The sequence below is a fragment of the Hyperoodon ampullatus genome (genome assembly GCF_949752795.1).
Source record: "Hyperoodon ampullatus genome assembly, chromosome: 17".
NCBI classification, from domain to species: Eukaryota; Metazoa; Chordata; class Mammalia; order Artiodactyla; family Ziphiidae; genus Hyperoodon; species Hyperoodon ampullatus.
This window is the reverse complement of record NC_136930.1, coordinates 44,204,441-44,217,281: the sequence shown is the minus strand read 5'-3', so window position 1 is coordinate 44,217,281 and position 12,841 is coordinate 44,204,441.

Sequence of the window (12,841 nt, the reverse complement as noted above, 5' to 3'; positions counted from 1 at the left end):
ACATTTCTCCTTGGTTCTGACTCAATGACGTCTCGCCAAAATGCTGTCACAAGAAGTCCTTGCTTTTCACCACATGAGGTTCCAAAAACTATATTATAAAGTTGATCAATACAAAGCAAATTCTATTTTCTCAGAAGGAGGGGAAACTTCTTCTGAGGTAAAGGTATTCTATTAGAGAATATCTTAAAAGAACCCATATGTGTACCCAAAATAATAGCTAAAGGACAAAAAAACCTCTCTAAACCACTCTAAACAGCTACAATATTAAAATTATCTGCGCAATCACTGGTCTTTAAATTGTGCTCCTCAGCCCTGCAGGTTTAGCCCGGGACTTCCTTGAATAGCAGAAGGAGAGTCCCACGAAGGGGCCTCCACTCTCTCAACTCTCCCCCGACACCCAACCCTTCGGTTATACTTAAAGACTTCCATGGTTAAGGAAGGCTTGAAAACCAGAGTTCTAGATCTAGATTACCACCATCCCTCACTGTACTCCACGGCGCCCCAGTTAATTTCTATTCACTTAGCCATTCAAAAGTATTTCCTGAGGGCCTCCAGTGCACTGGCCTGGAAATGCATCATCAAATCAAGCAGACAAAGTCTCTGACTTCATCACGCTAGCCTTCCATTGGGTGGGACTGCCAAAACCAAACCAATAAATACGTGTGCCAGATAATAAGTGGAAAGGACAGCAAGAAAGCAGGGTAAGGGGTTGGGCAGGGGATGGTGAGGGAAGGCCTTACTAATAAGGTAACAGTGGAGTCGAGGCATGAAGGAAGTGAGGGTCCAGCTGGTCAATTTTTTTTTTTTGGCCTCACCGCCTGGCTTGTGAGATCTTAGTTCCCCAAACATGGATTGAACCCAGGCCCACAGCAGTGAAAGCACCAAGTCCTAACCACTGGACTGCCAGGGAATTCCCAATTTCTGAGGCAAGAGTGTCCTACCCCGAGGGAAGAGCAAGGGCAAAGGTTTTGAGGCAGAAGTGTGCTTGATGCCTTCAAGAAATAGGAAGGAGGCCCGTGAGGCCACGATGGGGAACAGCAGGGGATAAGTCGGAAGGTCGGGTCGGGCCGGGCATGACTGGCCTGAGCAACCTACCACCACCTTGGGTAATGGCAGCCCCAGACCCATCTACTCTGCCAGCCTCATGGGAACTTCCAGAGAGAAAAAGCATACAGAAAGATGATGATACAAAGTCAAGCCAAGACCACAAAGATGCCAGAGCTTCTAACCTCTTCCAACCTCACCCCATAAGTTTCACTCTGATTGCTTGGGCTTAAGAAGATGATTGACTGGACCATATCAGTCCATCTAGTGCTCAGAGGCCGAACAGAGAGACCGAACAGAGAGGGAGCCGCAAAGTGCTGTGGCCGGAGGGGTGATCTGGGCAGCAGCATCCAAATCTCAGTCAGACGTACATCCTTTACCTCCCAGACCCCTCTTCTCCACTGAGTGCTAGGCGTTTGCTAACTGCTTCAAAAACAGTCTCACACAAAATCTTCATTGCAACCTTTGCAGGATACCTATCAGTATTGTCATGTTATAGATGGAGAGACTAAGGCTCAGAAAGATGAAGGAATTTGCCCAAGGTCAGATGGTGTGAGATGTGAGCTCCAGAGCTCAGGCTCATCCTCCTCCAATGAATTTTCACTCTGGGAAGAGGGTGTGCGGGCAGAGATGAGCAGGAAGTTCTAAGAAGCCTTTCCTACCTAAGCCAAAAATAACTTCAACCTCTATTTGTCATCCAAGAATATCATTATGAATGCCCTCCATTGAAATATATTATAATTCAGTCACACTCCATGACGTGTCCGGTTCAGTTTACCCATACACATTGTCCCCAACTAGCTGTGCATTTATTGGTAGTTTTCCTTCTAGCACTACTTGCTGCAATCTGGATTTCTCAGCAGCTTCTGGTCTTGTCGGTAGCTTCTACTGCTACTGCACTACTGCTGTGAGCAGGCCTGAGGGGGACTCTGCCTTTCCTATGAGTTCCTGAGAGCTTTTAGCTGCTCAAAGACCTTTTCTCTGATTTCAGTGTTCAGAGCTGTACTCCGAATGGCTGGCATCACCAAATACCCAATTTCAGCAAAATAGAGATACTTCTTCTCAACAGCTTGCTAATCAAATTGAGCTGACATATTGAACTCTATATTATTTAAACTTTCTATTTTACTTTTTTTTATTTTTTATTTTTGGTCATGCCCCACAGCATGTGGGATCTTACCTCCCTGACCAGGGATCGAACCCGCAACCCCTGCAGTGGAAGCGTAGTGTCTTAACCACTGGACCGCCAGGGAAGTCCCAAACTTTTAATTTTAGATTTACAGAAAAGTTGCAAAGCCAATACAGGGAGCTCCCCTGTACTCTTCACCCAGCTTCTCTTAATGTTAACATCTTACGTAACCACGGTTCAGTTGTCAAAACTAAGAGATCAACATTGGTTGTGTATGTACTTCTTTTTTTTTTTTTTGTGGTACGCGGGCCTCTCACTGCCGTGGCCTCTCCCGCTGCGGAGCACAGGTTCCGGACGCGCAGGCTCAGTGGCCATGGCTCACGGACCCAGCCGCTCTGTGGCATGTGGGATCCTCCCGGACTGGGGCATGAACCTGTGTCCCCTGCATCGGCAGGCAGACTCTCAACCACTGCGCCACCAGGGAAGCCCGTGTATGTACTTTTAATATGCTATAGACGTGAATGCTACATTATATATTGGATATTTTCTGGTTTTCTAGATGATCTCATTTGTACATAATAGTCTAGGAAGCCAATTTCCTCTTGATGCCTCAGCTTGTGAAGCTCTTTGTGAAAAAGTGTTCAATTTCCCCCTACCCCACTGGAAAGTTTACAGCTGTTGCAAATCCAAACTTTTGGTCCTTTTCTTCTTTATTTTAGAGCTGAATTAAGAGAAATAATAAAATGTACTTACAACAAAATAGCAGCTAAGTACATACTTTCACCTCACTAGTTTGATTTGTGTATCAAGTCCGCAGGTTTGCACCTATGGGTAAATACTACTTACCTAACCCATTATGGAAGAATAGATAATACTGCATTTATTTTATCTGACCCAGTGAATAAAATCCATCCTGCAATTTCTCTCTTCCTTAGATTTCAGAAAACTTGAATACAGTCATTGGGTGGTGTGAGTATTTCTAAGGGAAACTGTTAGAGTTGGATGACTTTCTTCGTTCTCTGAAGTGTAACAACCAGACAATACAAACAAACAAAGAAAGCTAAAGAGAGAACAGAAGGAGTGAGAGGGAGACAGAAAAAGAGGTATTTTGAAATTGTTGAGGCAGAAAAGAAATCAGGAATGAACTTGTAACAAATCCGGGTGGCAGAAAATGGGATAAGAGGAAAACCAGGAGACTTTGTTGTCCTAGGTCAGGTCCCCTGGACACAAATTCTGAGACCGAGATTTGGGAGGTCTCAGGCACAACGCCTTCAAGGAAATGAGGTAAGTGGGACTGGGCAGAGGGAGACATTCGAATGTGATGCTGGTGCAGCAGAAGCCTCAGCCTGTCCAGTCCAGCTGAGAGCTCTGGAGCTGAGCTAGTCCTTTAGAGTTGTCCCAAATGGATGCTTTGTACCCTCACATCAACCAGTCCTCGGATATGGGCTATCCCCAGGAAGGAGCAAAGAAGTTTGCCCTTCTGAGAGCAATTCCCAGAGATGGACTGAGCCCTGAGTTGTCAAATACCAACGTGCCTGACAGCTGGGGGAAGGAGTTCCTTGGCCCTGCCGGGAAATCTGGGTAGCACGCCAGAGCACCGATCACATATGGTATCCTCAACCAGGAGAAGAGAATGTTGCAAGAAAGGAGTGGTCAACTGTATGGACTGTATCTGAAAGGTTGACAGTTGAGGATAGAGACACGCCCAGAGGGAGGACTTGGTGACCTGAACCAGAGAATGTTGGTGGAACTGGAAGGATGCAAATCCAGTTGAAGGGACTGAGAAGAGAATGAAGATGAGGAAATGGAGACAGAGTAGAGATCATTCTTTTGAGAATCTTACCAGTCAATAGGAACAGAGAGATTGGGTGTTACACAGAGAAACACATGGAGTCAAGGGAGGTTTGTTATTTAAGTTGAAAGATACCCAGCACATGTTTGCTGATAAACAAGAGGACACGAATGATGGGGGAAATTGAAATGCAAGAGAGGGAGGGCGTGGTTGCAGGAACCACGTTTTTGAGAAGGTGAGAAGGAGTGGGACGCAGGGCACAATTGGAAGGTGTGGCCTTGGATCAGGGAAGGATACATCACTCATGGTAGTAACAGGGTGGGCCTCCAGTGAGGACTAGGTGACTTTACCTCCCTGACTGTATTTGACAGATAGAGGAGAGCTATACCAGGCCTAAATGTAGCCATCAGATTCCCTCTGTCTGGAATTTGGAATAGGGATTAAGAGACAGAGATCAGTTTCTTGAAAGGTGATTTGAACCCAGGAGCTCAGGAGTGGCTCTTTTTCATCTACCATGTGTTCTGGGAAGTGGAGAGAACAAGAAGCAGGTGTTCGTAGAGACAGAAATGAGACAGGTTGCAAATCCAGGATCTGGGACAGAGTCTTATCTACCATACGGAGCACAGCCTGATATTGATGTGCAGTTAGCCTCAGTCCAGATACCCCAGAAGGCATCCTTGATTTAAGTCAGCCTTCAGCAGAGAGAGGTATTTTGCCACATAACTCAGGCTCTTTCCTGGGACTGTATCATGGATCTTGTACAAAAATGGTGCTTCCAGGGCCATTCCACTAGTGGAAAAACTGGATGCAAAAAACCTAAAGCCATAAGGAACCATTAAAATAAATATGAGCTAGTCTTTCAATAAATAGTATCTAGCCACTCCATTATTATGAAGACTGGATAGACACAAAAAGCAAAATAGGACACGATTCAACACACATTATTAGAGCATTGTAAAAAAGTGCATTGGAAAAAGATGGACGAAAATACACCCAAATGGCAACAGTAGTAAAGTGTCAGGTTAACGAGATCATGTGTGTTTTCTCTTAATTTTCTCAATTTCATTTCTAAAATGTGGCTATATTATACAGATGATTTTAAACAATTCTTTCTCCTAACACTCAGAGCTGAGCAGTTTCTGGGAGCCCCTCAAGTCATCACAGATCACAAACCTAAAAGGAAGGAAAGGTCAACTTGAGAATTGGGAAGTCATTGTTGACGTCAATGGGACGCCCACCTGCCGACTGGGGACATGAATGACAGTCCCTCAGTCAAGCCTAGGAGGAGGACAGGGTGACCACTTGAACACGATCAGATCTTGCAGCTTGTTCCTGCTGCAGGAATACTGCCACGGAACAGCTGTGAAACAGATAAAGAGGCTGGGCCACGTCCTCCTCCCAAGTGACTGCAAGTGGCCGGCTGCCGGCCAAGCGCTGCCCTCCCTCAGCCCCTCCCTGGCCGGTCTGTGGAGCATCTCACCTTTCCTCAGCAGTTCTCCTCTTAAAAGCGCCAAGGTTTTTATTAGGAGCCCTGCTGCGCACTGACCCTGAACTTCAACTTTGCTAAGTGTCTCCAAATTGTCTTAATGAGGATCCTGCCCCCTGCCCCCCCTGCCCTGGGGGGTGAGCCCAGGGCTGGCCTGTGACTCTCTTTGTAGGCGACGTGCAACGGTCACTGAGTGGTTGCTCAGACCCGCCCTGGGAGGAGAACCGCAATCAGAACTGTGTGTTCCTGGGGCTCGGAACGCTCCTTAGTTCACCGAGCCTGGCTAATGCTTCAGATGAGCAAGGATTGAAAAGAATAAATAGTAAAGGGGGATCAGAGCTGGGGACCCAAGCTCTCTGCCTGAACGAGCAGCCGCGCTTCTGTGCTTCCTACTGTTACAAATCCCTCAAGCCGTGTGTATTCCTCCAGTTTAATCTTCCAGCTCCCCAAACAGAGGTCAGGAAATATATGTGCTGCTGAAGTGAGCACAGCAGAGGCCAGGAAAGATGGACTGCTATGGGTTTCAGTTCATCAAAGTAGTGAGACACCCACCCCAGAGGCTACAGTATAAATTAGCAACTGGCCTTGTGTTGGTGGACAGTACATAGCTACTGCAGATAGAAGTAAGTTAGCAACAAGTTCTCCCCAGAGGGCAAAGGAATGTGAGAATAATGTGAGAGGAGACCCCCAACCACACAGGAGAAGAGCTAGTTATCAAAGAAATGGAAATTACTTACTTTATATTAAATATCCATATTTAGTGAGTGACTACTACGTGCAGGCCCTGTGCTAGGTGGTGAGCAAAGCTGAAGCAGTCGGATGGTCCACGTGTTGGATACCCACTGTCAGGGACATTGGGGTAGTCCCAGGGGAAGGTTTGGGTGGTTCCCTGGCAACACCAGATACAGGCAAAAGGTAGGGGCATCACACCTACTCCTGGGTATATGGCGGAGAAGCCAAACAAGTTAGCTGGGCTTCAGGTCTCTGCTTCAATACCATTACCTCCCAGAAGCCACTGAGAGCTGACTCCCAGGACCCTAGGTTCCCCTGCTACATCCTCAGAGTGTAACTGTAGCACTCATGAGTGTGATTGTGAGATTAATGGTCTCTTTCCAGGAAAACATGCATGGGGATATCTCTTGATGATGAACACTGTGCCCTCGGCCGTGCACGAGTAGGTTCTCTACAAATATTTAGTGAGCAAATATCCTTCACAGCACTCACCACACAGTAAGGGTATAAATCCTTAGGTAATTATTTCTCAACTACCTCGTTTATTGCTACACCTCCAGTCCCAAGCACACAGGGACCTCCTTTATCTTGTCTCCACCAGCATTGGCCTGCACATGGTGGCACCCAATGTTGGTGGCAGAAATAAATGAATGAATTAGCAAACATGAATAGAAGGCCACAGATCTAGAGATGGGTAGGAAAAGGGGGATAAAACTGAGAGCTCAGGGGGCTTGCCTGGTGGCGCAGTGGTTGAGAGTCCGCCTGCCGATGCAGGGGACACGGGTTCATGCCCCGGTCTGGGAGGATCCCACATGCCACGGAACGGCTGGGCCCATGAGCCATGGCCGCTGAGCCTGCGCGTCCGGAGCCTGTGCTCCGCAGCGGGAGAGGTCACAACAGTGAGAGGCCCGCGTACTGCAAAAAAAAAAAACAAACAAAAAACCCTGAGAGCTCAGGAGTCAAATATGCCCAAGAATGGACCGGGTGAGCAAAAAGTGAGAATGTCTAGGACTTCTGCCTGAGTGGACGTGGGATGCCCAGATCCTCCTTCCAGGTGTTGACTGGGTGGTGTGTGTGTTTAAGGGAACAGGGGAGGAGATGATAAACTAAGGCCAAGGGCCTCTTTACTCCAGAGGTAAAGCTAAACCACCCACTTCCTTCTCTGCAAAGTAAAAAGCCCAGATCCTTTTCTTTTGTGAGTTGGAGACCTGAACTCCCGAAGGTCTGGGGAGCAGGGAAAACAGTTTGGCACCTGCAAGAAAAGGTTCACATATAAGGCTGGATGCCAGCATGCTGGCTGGGAGCGCTTAGTGCTTCTTGCTGACTAGTTGTGAGGTCAGCTTGGTGTCTAGTAGGTAGAGACCTGAGCTCGCGTCAGCAGGGCTGCCTCTGCTACAGGGGATGCCTCTTCTTCCCAGGTGTGGGTGCCAGCAGGCTCGGGGAAGGGTTCGGGAAGGTGGGGGAGCCAGCAATCCACAACAGGGTGACGAGGGGAAGATGTGGGCCTTCTGGAGAGCTACTCGCCGTGTCTTTGCTCTCTCTTTGCTGTAATGCTCTCCTTGGACCACTTGCCAGGGTTGGTTGCTAAGGCAGGGACTCTCCTGGAAGTTGAGAGACTGCAGAAATAGTGTGAATATTCAGGAAGCATAAACTGAGTTCCAGATGGGAATTGCTGAACAGTCCTCCCTTTCTGGACCACCTCCTCCTCTCTCCACTACCATTCTAAAACTTGTTTTCGTGGACTATTTTAAATAAAATTCCTTCTTATCCCAACTTCCACTTCCTGCCTTCCTGGGCACCAAAAAAAGGAAGTGGGAGCACTGAATTTTTAAAGCAGCTGCCCAGTCCTCACCACAATACACACACACACAGAGACACACACACACAGAGACACACACACCCCTCTAAAACACTTTATCCATTTTTAGCAGATAAACAGGGAAAGGAAAATGCAGACTTTTGCAATAACCTAGCTTATTGCCTGGTCAATCCATTTGGATGGGGACCGATAGATTTTAAAATAGGGCTTCATATTTTAAGCTGGCTGCTCTGTGATTGACTCAGTCTTGCTGCAAAATCAGGCTCTTGTCAAAAATACTTTGCAGGGCTTCTTGGAGGTTAGAGGTGGCATACCCTGTACACAGCTTATCTAGGGGTAGTTTTTTACTTATCTGTGCTAATTTTACCACTCTTTGAGGGGACACACCAAAATTTTCCCTTTTGTGTGTCTGTGTATATGTTGGATTATTCTTCTATTTAGTATTTCCATCCAATTCATCCAAGAAAGTTTTCTAGATACATTGACTTTACTTATTTTTTAATTCAAGCGTCAAAATTTTGGATATCTGTAAGTTGCTCTGAGTTGATTTAAGCCATTGTCTAATTTGACCTTAATCATAACAACAACAAAAGCATATTCTATACAAATTTTTTAGTGTTTCACAGACGCAAGTAGTTTATATGTTCATTTGAATAAAGTGTTCACAGTCACGTTTTTATTTAAATATTGAGGTGTAAAATTTCCGGGCAAGAGTAAAGAGTGGTCTCCAAACTTGTAACTCTTTAAAATGATCCCATTCTGCTAATAAACAGAAGCCAGCGTGTATGTTTACGTTCTGGGGGGCAGTGCACAGGGGTGGGATTGACCCAGACGGTGAGCCAGCAGACTCACGCTGTGGTCCTGAGCTGTCCCTCACCCATCAGCTGTGTAAGTGTGGGTCAGTCCCTTTGTCTTTGTGGCCACTCTTACCTTCTGTGGCACCCAGGGCAATTGGACTTGATGGCTTCTAACCGCCCCCCTATCCCCCCAGTTCTGAAATGTCATGATTCGATATTAAGGAGGAAACTCAGCATCATCTAGTCCGAGGCCAAACCTGGCCCACTGCTTGATTTTATACATCCCACAAGCTAGGAATGGCTTTTACATTTTTACATGGTTGGTAAAATAGTATTACATGAAAAGCAAAAACTACACGCAGTTTTAATTTCAGTGGCCATAAATAGTTTTATTGGCACACAGCCATGCTCACTTATTTATGTATTGTCTGTGGCTGCTTTCCCACTACAATGGCAGAGTTGAGTAGTTGCTATAGAGACATCACAGCCCACAAGCCGAAAATACTCATTATCTGGCCCTTTGCAGAAAAAGGTTTCTGGCCCTGATCTAGTCCAGCTCTTTGACAGATGAGGAAGTTAAAGCTTGGCCAAGTCCTGGTCCAAAAAGACAAAACATTGTTATAGAAAGAAAGCAAATGGCCATTTTGAAGCATCCAAAGGGACAAAAACAATGAACAATAAACAAAAGGTTAAGGACGTAAAAGGAATTTCTTCCTCAAATGACAAAGGATAAGGCCTTATACAAGAGGTAAGGACAAAGAAATTGTGAAACCCTTGGGGCAGGCTGCACTCATTTGTATGGAAGAACTGCTGTTTTCTTAATCTGGAATCAAATTACGAGGACTTGCTGATGAGGATGTGGGAGGTGGGCAGAGAACACCAGAAAGGGCTCGAGATTCTCCATGCTGATAAGACTCCAGAAAACTTACATCCAAACACGCTTCAGGAAATGGAGGTTGACCTTAGAAATGCTTTAGGGGGCCTTTTCAAAAGTGTAGGAGGTCTAGAAGGGGTGAGGCAACGCTGCTGTGACTGGGGAAAGGAAGCCTGGGACAGATTGGAACCTTCAGTCAAGTGGAGGCCTAGGGCTTCCCTGGTGGCGCAGTGGTTGAGAGTCCGCCTGCCGATGCAGGAGACACGGGTTCGTGCCCTGATCCGGGAAGATCCCACATGCCGCGGAGCGGCTGGGCCCATGAGCCATGGCCACTGAGCCTGCGCGTCCAGAGCCTGTGCTCCGCAACGGGAGAGGCCACAGCAGTGAGAGGCCCTGAGAGGCCCGCGTACCGCAAAAAAAAAAAAAAAAAAAAAAAAAAAGGAGGCCTAGTGCTGGGAAATCCCAAAGCCCTTTAGATCACAGACTGGACTTAGAACACCCAGCATAGTTCTGAGAGCTTGGCCCTTACTAGTGACAGGCTCACATCCTGCCAGGGTGGTAAATAGGGGCAAAGCATGGAGCTGGCCACATAATGATTTTAGAAGGTTTAAACAGCATTTCATGGTAGGGGGTGGGGAGAAGGGTGTCAAGCTCATCATCCTTTGATTCACATAGGAGCATTGCTGGTGAAATTACTGGGGATGAGCAATAAATATTTCAAGCCCAAGAGAGAAGAAACTGCCCCAAGATCTGTACCATTGGTGATCAACCAGGGACCAAATATTACTCCCATGGGAAAGGCCCTAAGCAGTTAAAATAGGTAATTGAACTTACCCAACAGATAGGATTTACCCTGGAAATTCAAATTATTGGCAACACAGTGTGTGTTCCCCTGGGTCAGTGAGTTGGAAGGGCACTCTCTAATTTAACTTGGTGGTTAACGGCATGAGCTTGTGAGTCAAGCTGCCCAGGGTTGCATCCAACATCTACTGCTTGAATTCCTTGGGCAACTTACTGAACCTCTCAAGTCTCATTTTCTTCTGTAATAATAACAATAACTTTATTTTATTTTTTAAAATTTATTTATTTTATTTTTGGCTGCGTTGGGTCTTCGTTGCTGCACGCAGGCTTTCTGTAGTTGTGGCGAGCAGGGGCTACTCTTTGTTGTGGAGCATGGGCTCTAGGCGCGCCAGCTTCGGTAGTTGTGGCACACGGGCTTAATTGCTCCGTGGCATGTGGGATCTTCCCAGACCAGAGTTCGAACCCATGTCCCCTGCATTGGCAGGTGGATTCTTAACCACTGCGCCACGAGGGAAGTCCGATAATAACAATAATTTTAAAAAGAATGATAATAATAGTACAGCTATGGACGGCTGTGAGTATTTAAATGAGATTATCGATAGACAGTGCTTGGGAGAGCTGAGCATTCGTGAGTGTTTATTAAATGCCCCCTGCCCATCGTTGGCTGCATTGTCAAGCATATTAACTAAGAATATGGATTTGAGTGCAAATAGTTCTGGGTTGGACTTCCAGCTTCACCACTGAGTAGCCTTGAAACCATGAGCAAATTACTTCAACTCACTGAGCTTCTGTTTTCTTATTTGTAAAATAGTGATAATAATACTACTTACCTTAAGGGGCTGTCGTGAGGATTTAGTGAGAAAATATACTTAAATTGCTTGGGAGAGTTTCTGGTACTTAGATATTATCATCATCTTCTTCTTCATTCTTATTATCCATTGGTGCCCTAATATCCAAATATATTCTGAAGACAAGCTGAAACAGTAAGCCTGATAAGATGCATACTTGTGGCATAGACACATATAAAGAATTTTCACATAAGTAGTTTGATCAAGTGGTGGTGAAATGGGTTTGGATTGTCATGAAATTCCTCTGATGAGCTGGGGAGACCAGGTGCAGGCTCAAGGGAGGCTGTGGAGATGCTCCCCGTGGGCGCCCCCCACCAGCCGGGACCTCCTCCTGCCCCAAAGCCCTCCGTGCTGAGCCCAGGGGCAGCGTGTGGTTGGCTCCTTGGATTCCCTCCTTGAATCTTTCTTCTTGTCTTCCCACCTCCTTTCTGCCAAATTCTATGATTCTTGTTTCCTGTCAGGCTTCTCAACATTTGGAGCATGTGGCTACAATACCGCCTCGTGTTCCAGGTAAAATTAAACGCCTGACTCATCCTCTTTATCAGCAAGAAGATAGAAATGATGGCCTCTGGAGAGGAAAGGGCTCTTTAATAGCTGGCCCAATCTCTCTTCTTAGTTTGCTGAGTCCAGACTTCGTTTCCTACCATTAAGAGATTGGTTTGCTTATCTGATATTCTGCAGGTTAAATTACTGGGCATCCACGGTGATGGGGCTTGACAAACCTGCTTTTCCTATTGCTTGCTACCCACACCCTTTCACTTCTGCTAACTCCTTCACAATGAACAGAAGGGAGCCTATCCGCTGAGATCAGGAATTACAAGAACATGTGTTATAGATATCAGCGGGGTACTGCTTAGCATAAAATGTGATAAGGCCGAGGTGTTGCTTCCACTCAAGTTCTTAAGAACTGAGGGTCTCTTCTCCCAGAGAAGCCAGATTGGAAGCCTTGTCTTTCCTTCCACTTTCCCATGTGCCCATATGGGGGCCGCTGGGGAGTAAGTAACACATGTGACTCAAGCTCTTGTGTTCATGCGTTCTTTCTTGTGAACCTATGGGGTCCATGGGATCACTTCATCCAGCCTTTTCCTTCTGCTGATAAGAAAGCCATGACATATGGTGACAGCTGGATTCTAGCCGAGCTGAGACCAGAGCCCAGGTCTCTTGACTCTCAGGCCACCACCCTTTCCTCCTTACAGCTCTGGTTGCCATCCCTGCTTGTGGCTGGAGCGGATTCTCCATGGTGACTTTTCTGATTTTTCTGGGCAGCCAGGACTCATTTGGGAGGAGCCCGACCCGTCTTCTCACCCTGGTGTCCTGGCTATTGTTTGGCCTTTTCTGTGCATGCCATCCTCTGCAGACCTAAGGATTTCCCCCAGTGGCTTGTGGTCAGGACAGATGCTTATTTGGGTGAGGACTTGGGCTGCCTGAATCTGACTGGCAGAAGGCTTTATGGTGAGGAACAAGGACTCACTGCAGGTTTTCTCAGCTTGGGTAGAGCCCACAACCCAAGTCCCAGTAG